This window comes from Chrysemys picta, unplaced genomic scaffold (assembly GCF_011386835.1).
Source record: "Chrysemys picta bellii isolate R12L10 unplaced genomic scaffold, ASM1138683v2 scaf378, whole genome shotgun sequence".
Lineage (NCBI taxonomy): Eukaryota > Metazoa > Chordata > Testudines > Emydidae > Chrysemys > Chrysemys picta.
The window spans coordinates 23,493-33,707 of record NW_027053085.1 but is presented as its reverse complement, the minus strand read 5'-3'; positions in this window follow the sequence as shown (position 1 = coordinate 33,707).

Sequence of the window (10,215 nt, the reverse complement as noted above, 5' to 3'; positions counted from 1 at the left end):
TTTTTAAAGGGGGTTTGCTCCGCCTCAGCTATGGAAGGGATCCATAAAGCATTTTGGTTGGTAAGGAATGGACCTTGATCCTTGTTTACAGGGAGGTCCTTTTACCGGGCACCTGAAGGGGGATTAAGCCTGTGAGGAGAAGTGTCGAACCCGATCCCTCGGTACAGGGTGCGGTGTGTGCTGTGTGTGCGGTGTGTGCAGCCGTTGGCAGTGGCTTTTTCTTCCCTTTTCCTGCAGTTTCTTTGGTGCTTGTGTCATCTTGTTCATTTTGTCCTTTGAGTTGCTAGAAAGAGAGAGGGAAGCGGGTTAGGTGTGGCTCAGTAGAGAGCACGCGTACAAGGTAGATTCAGATGACATTGGCAAGGTACTCGGCCCTGCCGGAAATTACCCTAATTCCTTCTTTTCGGCACCGATCTCTTTCAGAACGGAGGAGAGCTTGCGGCAGAAGGCGGGTCCAGGTGGATGCAGAGGACGCGGGCTTTGACTTGGCTGAGTGCGTGAGTGAGGAGGGCACGGGACAGCTAGTAGGACAAACCCTGAACCCTCTCAAGAGGCTGGTTTCTAGAACTACCTTCCAAATGGCAGTGTTACCTTGTGAAAGACAGGGAAAGACCCACACCCTAGTTAGAGGGCGCTCACTTTGGACCTTGGCATGAAGAGGGCCAATGTAGGGAGGAGAAAAGGGAAAGCGACCTGAACCCTGATTACAGGGCAGTCACCCTTTTTTTAGTAAAATATACCTCCTTTACACTGTTGGGGTGGGGGAGTCCTGAATGTGAAAAGATCTGGAAATGAACAGGTAAGGGAGGGATCCTGCTGAGTGTCCCCTTTCCAATCAATCCTCCATCCCTCAGCGACACCCTTCCCGACTTACCTCCTACCCCACCAAGAAAATGACAACTTTGTGCCCCCTATCTTTACCAGAAAAGACCCCTCTTACTTGTGACGCGGTCCTGTTAGTAGGGTTAGGTGCACCCACGTGCCGGCTCTGAATACCACCGCATCTACCTACAACATCTCAACATCAACACATTTCAGAAAGGACCGCCACATCAATCTCTTCAAAGGTAGCCCGAGGAATCTCCTCTCTTTATCCCCAAAGAGACACAAGGCCAGGAATTCGGACACAACTAACGGAGCTGTCCGAATCCCTGCAGTTGGCGCTCATCAGTCCGACAGTGTTCTTTCTTGTGCACAAGAAAACAAAGGGTGAAAGTTGTGGTTGGTTGAGCGGTGTAAATTGGGCAGGGCAAAAGGACTTGAGGAAGAATTACACGGAAGTGAGGGTCCGAAAGGAGCCCCCCAACTCCCCTGTTCATTTCCAGACTTTGTGACGTTTGCTTGGTTGGGCCATTTCTTGGCTTTTTTGAGAAAAGGGGCGAATTTTCCACGGCCTCCGCCATCCCCTTACAGCCGCCCCTTCGCCACACCATGTTCCATCTGACCGGGATAGGTCCCGAGTAAGATTTCACTTCAAATCTCAAAAAAGCCAAGTAGAAATCATTCTGTGGGAATTTACTGTGACTAAGAGAAACAGAAGTTCAACCCTTCTCAAGTGCTGGAGGGTCGGGGGGAGTCGCTAAGCCACAGGCACAGAAAGGCTCCCCTAGCTTAAGCGTGAGAGGTATAAGACCTTACACCCTGGTTACAGGGCAGTCATTTTGCCGAGCCTGTCAAAGTGACCTGTTAATTTGCATGGCAAAGGAGACCGAAACCCTCCTTACAGGGTGGTCCTTAAGCCTGGGGTCTTCCAATGGGCCAGAGCGAAAAGCGCTGTAAAGGAGAGACCTCCGTTCCCTCAGAAATGGGTGGTGTCGTTGCCCAGCGAGTGCCAACGGCCCAAGAGGAGTTAGAAAGGGGAGACCTGCACCCTTCTGACAGGGAGAGGTCAACGGCACGGGGCATTTTAAAGGCTAGGTCCTAAGGAGCTCAAACCCACAGAGACCTCAACCCTTTTTAAAGGGGGTTTGCTCCGCCTCAGCTATGGAAGGGATCCATAAAGCATTTTGGTTGGTAAGGAATGGACCTTGATCCTTGTTTACAGGGAGGTCCTTTTACCGGGCACCTGAAGGGGGATTAAGCCTGTGAGGAGAAGTGTCGAACCCCATCCCTCGGTACAGGGTGCGGTGTGTGCTGTGTGTGCGGTGTGTGCAGCCGTTGGCAGTGGCTTTTTCTTCCCTTTTCCTGCAGTTTCTTTGGTGCTTGTGTCATCTTGTTCATTTTGTCCTTTGAGTTGCTAGAAAGAGAGAGGGAAGCGGGTTAGGTGTGGCTCAGTAGAGAGCACGCGTACAAGGTAGATTCAGATGACATTGGCAAGGTACTCGGCCCTGCCGGAAATTACCCTAATTCCTTCTTTTCGGCACCGATCTCTTTCAGAACGGAGGAGAGCTTGCGGCAGAAGACGGGGTCCAGGTGGATGCAGAGGACGCGGGCTTTGACTTGGCTGAGTGCGTGAGTGAGGAGGGCACGGGACAGCTAGTAGGACAAACCCTGAACCCTCTCAAGAGGCTGGTTTCTAGAACTACCTTCCAAATGGCAGTGTTACCTTGTGAAAGACAGGGAAAGACCCACACCCTAGTTAGAGGGCGCTCACTTTGGACCTTGGCATGAAGAGGGCCAATGTAGGGAGGAGAAAAGGGAAAGCGACCTGAACCCTGATTACAGGGCAGTCACCCTTTTTTTAGTAAAATATACCTCCTTTACACTGTTGGGGTGGGGGAGTCCTGAATGTGAAAAGATCTGGAAATGAACAGGTAAGGGAGGGATCCTGCTGAGTGTCCCCTTTCCAATCAATCCTCCATTCCTCAGCGACACCCTTCCCGACTTACCTCCTACCCCACCAAGAAAATGACAACTTTGTGCCCCCTACCTTTACCAGAAAAGACCCCTCTGACTTGTGACGCGGTCCTGTTAGTAGGGTTAGGTGCACCCACGTGCCGGCTCTGAATACCACCGTATCTACCTACAACATCTCAACATCAACACATTTCAGAAAGGACCGCCACATCAATCTCTTCAAAGGTAGCCCGAGGAATCTCCTCTCTTTATCACCAAAGAGACACAAGGCCAGGAATTCGGACACAACTAACGGAGCTGTCCGAATCCCTGCAGTTGGCGCTCGTCAATCCGACAGTGTTCTTTCTTGTGCACAAGAAAACAAAGGGTGAAAGTTGTGGTTGGTTGAGCGGTGTAAATTGGGCAGGGCAAAAGGACTTGAGGAAGGATTACACGGAAGTGAGGGTCCGAAAGGAGCCCCCCAACTCCCCTGTTCATTTCCAGACTTTGTGACGTTTGCTTGGTTGGGCCATTTCTTGGCTTTTTTGAGAAAAGGGGTGAATTTTCCACGGCCTCCGCCATCCCCTTACAGCCGCCCCTTCGCCACACCATGTTCCATCTGACCGGGATAGGTCCCGAGTAAGATTTCACTTCAAATCTCAAAAAAGCCAAGTAGAAATCATTCTGTGGGAATTTACTGTGACTAAGAGAAACAGAAGTTCAACCCTTCTCAAGTGCTGGAGGGTCGGGGGGAGTCGCTAAGCCACAGGCACAGAAAGGCTCCCCTAGCTTAAGCGTGAGAGGTATAAGACCTTACACCTTGGTTACAGGGCAGTCATTTTGCCGAGCCTGTCAAAGTGACCTGTTAATTTGCATGGCAAAGGAGACCGAAACCCTCCTTACAGGGTGGTCCTTAAGCCTGGGGTCTTCCAATGGGCCAGAGCGAAAAGCGCTGTAAAGGAGAGACCTCCGTTCCCTCAGAAATGGGTGGTGTCGTTGCCCAGCGAGTGCCAACGGCCCAAGAGGAGTTAGAAAGGGGAGACCTGCACCCTTCTGACAGGGAGAGGTCAACGGCACGGGGCATTTTAAAGGCTAGGTCCTAAGGAGCTCAAACCCACAGAGACCTCAACCCTTTTTAAAGGGGGTTTGCTCCGCCTCAGCTATGGAAGGGATCCATAAAGCATTTTGGTTGGTAAGGAATGGACCTTGATCCTTGTTTACAGGGAGGTCCTTTTACCGGGCACCTGAAGGGGGATTAAGCCTGTGAGGAGAAGTGTCGAACCCGATCCCTCGGTACAGGGTGCGGTGTGTGCTGTGTGTGCGGTGTGTGCAGCCGTTGGCAGTGGCTTTTTCTTCCCTTTTCCTGCAGTTTCTTTGGTGCTTGTGTCATCTTGTTCATTTTGTCCTTTGAGTTGCTAGAAAGAGAGAGGGAAGCGGGTTAGGTGTGGCTCAGTAGAGAGCACGCGTACAAGGTAGATTCAGATGACATTGGCAAGGTACTCGGCCCTGCCGGAAATTACCCTAATTCCTTCTTTTCGGCACCGATCTCTTTCAGAACGGAGGAGAGCTTGCGGCAGAAGGCGGGTCCAGGTGGATGCAGAGGACGCGGGCTTTGACTTGGCTGAGTGCGTGAGTGAGGAGGGCACGGGACAGCTAGTAGGACAAACCCTGAACCCTCTCAAGAGGCTGGTTTCTAGAACTACCTTCCAAATGGCAGTGTTACCTTGTGAAAGACAGGGAAAGACCCACACCCTAGTTAGAGGGCGCTCACTTTGGACCTTGGCATGAAGAGGGCCAATGTAGGGAGGAGAAAAGGGAAAGCGACCTGAACCCTGATTACAGGGCAGTCACCCTTTTTTTAGTAAAATATACCTCCTTTACACTGTTGGGGTGGGGGAGTCCTGAATGTGAAAAGATCTGGAAATGAACAGGTAAGGGAGGGATCCTGCTGAGTGTCCCCTTTCCAATCAATCCTCCATCCCTCAGCGACACCCTTCCCGACTTACCTCCTACCCCACCAAGAAAATGACAACTTTGTGCCCCCTACCTTTACCAGAAAAGACCCCTCTGACTTGTGACGCGGTCCTGTTAGTAGGGTTAGGTGCACCCACGTGCCGGCTCTGAATACCACCGTATCTACCTACAACATCTCAACATCAACACATTTCAGAAAGGACCGCCACATCAATCTCTTCAAAGGTAGCCCGAGGAATCTCCTCTCTTTATCACCAAAGAGACACAAGGCCAGGAATTCGGACACAACTAACGGAGCTGTCCGAATCCCTGCAGTTGGCGCTCGTCAGTCCGACAGTGTTCTTTCTTGTGCACAAGAAAACAAAGGGTGAAAGTTGTGGTTGGTTGAGCGGTGTAAATTGGGCAGGGCAAAAGGACTTGAGGAAGGATTACACGGAAGTGAGGGTCCGAAAGGAGCCCCCCAACTCCCCTGTTCATTTCCAGACTTTGTGACGTTTGCTTGGTTGGGCCATTTCTTGGCTTTTTTGAGAAAAGGGGCGAATTTTCCACGGCCTCCGCCATCCCCTTACAGCCGCCCCTTCGCCACACCATGTTCCATCTGACCGGGATAGGTCCCGAGTAAGATTTCACTTCAAATCTCAAAAAAGCCAGGTAGAAATCATTCTGTGGGAATTTACTGTGACTAAGAGAAACAGAAGTTCAACCCTTCTCAAGTGCTGGAGGGTCGGGGGGAGTCGCTAAGCCACAGGCACAGAAAGGCTCCCCTAGCTTAAGCGTGAGAGGTATAAGACCTTACACCCTGGTTACAGGGCAGTCATTTTGCCGAGCCTGTCAAAGTGACCTGTTAATTTGCATGGCAAAGGAGACCGAAACCCTCCTTACAGGGTGGTCCTTAAGCCTGGGGTCTTCCAATGGGCCAGAGCGAAAAGCGCTGTAAAGGAGAGACCTCCGTTCCCTCAGAAATGGGTGGTGTCGTTGCCCAGCGAGTGCCAACGGCCCAAGAGGAGTTAGAAAGGGGAGACCTGCACCCTTCTGACAGGGAGAGGTCAACGGCACGGGGCATTTTAAAGGCTAGGTCCTAAGGAGCTCAAACCCACAGAGACCTCAACTCTTTTTAAAGGGGGTTTGCTCCGCCTCAGCTATGGAAGGGATCCATAAAGCATTTTGGTTGGTAAGGAATGGACCTTGATCCTTGTTTACAGGGAGGTCCTTTTACCGGGCACCTGAAGGGGGATTAAGCCTGTTAGGAGAAGTGTCGAACCCAATCCCTCGGTACAGGGTGCGGTGTGTGCTGTGTGTGCGGTGTGTGCAGCCGTTGGCAGTGGCTTTTTCTTCCCTTTTCCTGCAGTTTCTTTGGTGCTTGTGTCATCTTGTTCATTTTGTCCTTTGAGTTGCTAGAAAGAGAGAGGGAAGCGGGTTAGGTGTGGCTCAGTAGAGAGCACGCGTACAAGGTAGATTCAGATGACATTGGCAAGGTACTCGGCCCTGCCGGAAATTACCCTAATTCCTTCTTTTCGGCACCGATCTCTTTCAGAACGGAGGAGAGCTTGCGGCAGAAGGCGGGTCCAGGTGGATGCAGAGGACGCGGGCTTTGACTTGGCTGAGTGCGTGAGTGAGGAGGGCACGGGACAGCTAGTAGGACAAACCCTGAACCCTCTCAAGAGGCTGGTTTCTAGAACTACCTTCCAAATGGCAGTGTTACCTTGTGAAAGACAGGGAAAGACCCACACCCTAGTTAGAGGGCGCTCACTTTGGACCTTGGCATGAAGAGGGCCAATGTAGGGAGGAGAAAAGGGAAAGCGACCTGAACCCTGATTACAGGGCAGTCACCCTTTTTTTAGTAAAATATACCTCCTTTACACTGTTGGGGTGGGGGAGTCCTGAATGTGAAAAGATCTGGAAATGAACAGGTAAGGGAGGGATCCTGCTGAGTGTCCCCTTTCCAATCAATCCTCCATCCCTCAGCGACACCCTTCCCGACTTACCTCCTACCCCACCAAGAAAATGACAACTTTGTGCCCCCTATCTTTACCAGAAAAGACCCCTCTTACTTGTGACGCGGTCCTGTTAGTAGGGTTAGGTGCACCCACGTGCCGGCTCTGAATACCACCGCATCTACCTACAACATCTCAACATCAACACATTTCAGAAAGGACCGCCACATCAATCTCTTCAAAGGTAGCCCGAGGAATCTCCTCTCTTTATCCCCAAAGAGACACAAGGCCAGGAATTCGGACACAACTAACGGAGCTGTCCGAATCCCTGCAGTTGGCGCTCATCAGTCCGACAGTGTTCTTTCTTGTGCACAAGAAAACAAAGGGTGAAAGTTGTGGTTGGTTGAGCGGTGTAAATTGGGCAGGGCAAAAGGACTTGAGGAAGGATTACACGGAAGTGAGGGTCCGAAAGGAGCCCCCCAACTCCCCTGTTCATTTCCAGACTTTGTGACGTTTGCTTGGTTGGGCCATTTCTTGGCTTTTTTGAGAAAAGGGGTGAATTTTCCACGGCCTCCGCCATCCCCTTACAGCCGCCCCTTCGCCACACCATGTTCCATCTGACCGGGATAGGTCCCGAGTAAGATTTCACTTCAAATCTCAAAAAAGCCAAGTAGAAATCATTCTGTGGGAATTTACTGTGACTAAGAGAAACAGAAGTTCAACCCTTCTCAAGTGCTGGAGGGTCGGGGGGAGTCGCTAAGCCACAGGCACAGAAAGGCTCCCCTAGCTTAAGCGTGAGAGGTATAAGACCTTACACCCAGGTTACAGGGCAGTCATTTTGCCGAGCCTGTCAAAGTGACCTGTTAATTTGCATGGCAAAGGAGACCGAAACCCTCCTTACAGGGTGGTCCTTAAGCCTGGGGTCTTCCAATGGGCCAGAGCGAAAAGCGCTGTAAAGGAGAGACCTCCGTTCCCTCAGAAATGGGTGGTGTCGTTGCCCAGCGAGTGCCAACGGCCCAAGAGGAGTTAGAAAGGGGAGACCTGCACCCTTCTGACAGGGAGAGGTCAACGGCACGGGGCATTTTAAAGGCTAGGTCCTAAGGAGCTCAAACCCACAGAGACCTCAACCCTTTTTAAAGGGGGTTTGCTCCGCCTCAGCTATGGAAGGGATCCATAAAGCATTTTGGTTGGTAAGGAATGGACCTTGATCCTTGTTTACAGGGAGGTCCTTTTACCGGGCACCTGAAGGGGGATTAAGCCTGTGAGGAGAAGTGTCGAACCCGATCCCTCGGTACAGGGTGCGGTGTGTGCTGTGTGTGCGGTGTGTGCAGCCGTTGGCAGTGGCTTTTTCTTCCCTTTTCCTGCAGTTTCTTTGGTGCTTGTGTCATCTTGTTCATTTTGTCCTTTGAGTTGCTAGAAAGAGAGAGGGAAGCGGGTTAGGTGTGGCTCAGTAGAGAGCACGCGTACAAGGTAGATTCAGATGACATTGGCAAGGTACTCGGCCCTGCCGGAAATTACCCTAATTCCTTCTTTTCGGCACCGATCTCTTTCAGAACGGAGGCGAGCTTGCGGCAGAAGGCGGGTCCAGGTGGATGCAGAGGACGCGGGCTTTGACTTGGCTGAGTGCGTGAGTGAGGAGGGCACGGGACAGCTAGTAGGACAAACCCTGAACCCTCTCAAGAGGCTGGTTTCTAGAACTACCTTCCAAATGGCAGTGTTACCTTGTGAAAGACAGGGAAAGACCCACACCCTAGTTAGAGGGCGCTCACTTTGGACCTTGGCATGAAGAGGGCCAATGTAGGGAGGAGAAAAGGGAAAGCGACCTGAACCCTGATTACAGGGCAGTCACCCTTTTTTTAGTGAAATATACCTCCTTTACACTGTTGGGGTGGGGGAGTCCTGAATGTGAAAAGATCTGGAAATGAACAGGTAAGGGAGGGATCCTGCTGAATGTCGCCTTTCCAATCAATCCTCCATCCCTCAGCGACACCCTTCCCGACTTACCTCCTACCCCACCAAGAAAATGACAACTTTGTGCCCCCTACCTTTACCAGAAAAGACCCCTCTGACTTGTGACGCGGTCCTGTTAGTAGGGTTAGGTGCACCCACGTGCCGGCTCTGAATACCACCGTATCTACCTACAACATCTCAACATCAACACATTTCAGAAAGGACCGCCACATCAATCTCTTCAAAGGTAGCCCGAGGAATCTCCTCTCTTTATCCCCAAAGAGACACAAGGCCAGGAATTCGGACACAACTAACGGAGCTGTCCGAATCCCTGCAGTTGGCGCTCGTCAGTCCGACAGTGTTCTTTCTTGTGCACAAGAAAACAAAGGGTGAAAGTTGTGGTTGGTTGAGCGGTGTAAATTGGGCAGGGCAAAAGGACTTGAGGAAGGATTACACGGAAGTGAGGGTCCGAAAGGAGCCCCCCAACTCCCCTGTTCATTTCCAGACTTTGTGACGTTTGCTTGGTTGGGCCATTTCTTGGCTTTTTTGAGAAAAGGGGCGAATTTTCCACGGCCTCCGCCATCCCCTTACAGCCGCCCCTTCGCCACACCATGTTCCATCTGACCGGGATAGGTCCCGAGTAAGATTTCACTTCAAATCTCAAAAAAGCCAAGTAGAAATCATTCTGTGGGAATTTACTGTGACTAAGAGAAACAGAAGTTCAACCCTTCTCAAGTGCTGGAGGGTCGGGGGGAGTCGCTAAGCCACAGGCACAGAAAGGCTCCCCTAGCTTAAGCGTGAGAGGTATAAGACCTTACACCCTGGTTACAGGGCAGTCATTTTGCCGAGCCTGTCAAAGTGACCTGTTAATTTGCATGGCAAAGGAGACCGAAACCCTCCTTACAGGGTGGTCCTTAAGCCTGGGGTCTTCCAATGGGCCAGAGCGAAAAGCGCTGTAAAGGAGAGACCTCCGTTCCCTCAGAAATGGGTGGTGTCGTTGCCCAGCGAGTGCCAACGGCCCAAGAGGAGTTAGAAAGGGGAGACCTGCACCCTTCTGACAGGGAGGGGTCAACGGCACGGGGCATTTTAAAGGCTAGGTCCTAAGGAGCTCAAACCCACAGAGACCTCAACCCTTTTTAAAGGGGGTTTGCTCCGCCTCAGCTATGGAAGGGATCCATAAAGCATTTTGGTTGGTAAGGAATGGACCTTGATCCTTGTTTACAGGGAGGTCCTTTTACCGGGCACCTGAAGGGGGATTAAGCCTGTGAGGAGAAGTGTCGAACCCGATCCCTCGGTACAGGGTGCGGTGTGTGCTGTGTGTGCGGTGTGTGCAGCCGTTGGCAGTGGCTTTTTCTTCCCTTTTCCTGCAGTTTCTTTGGTGCTTGTGTCATCTTGTTCATTTTGTCCTTTGAGTTGCTAGAAAGAGAGAGGGAAGCGGGTTAGGTGTGGCTCAGTAGAGAGCACGCGTACAAGGTAGATTCAGATGACATTGGCAAGGTACTCGGCCCTGCCGGAAATTACCCTAATTCCTTCTTTTCGGCACCGATCTCTTTCAGAACGGAGGAGAGCTTGCGGCAGAAGG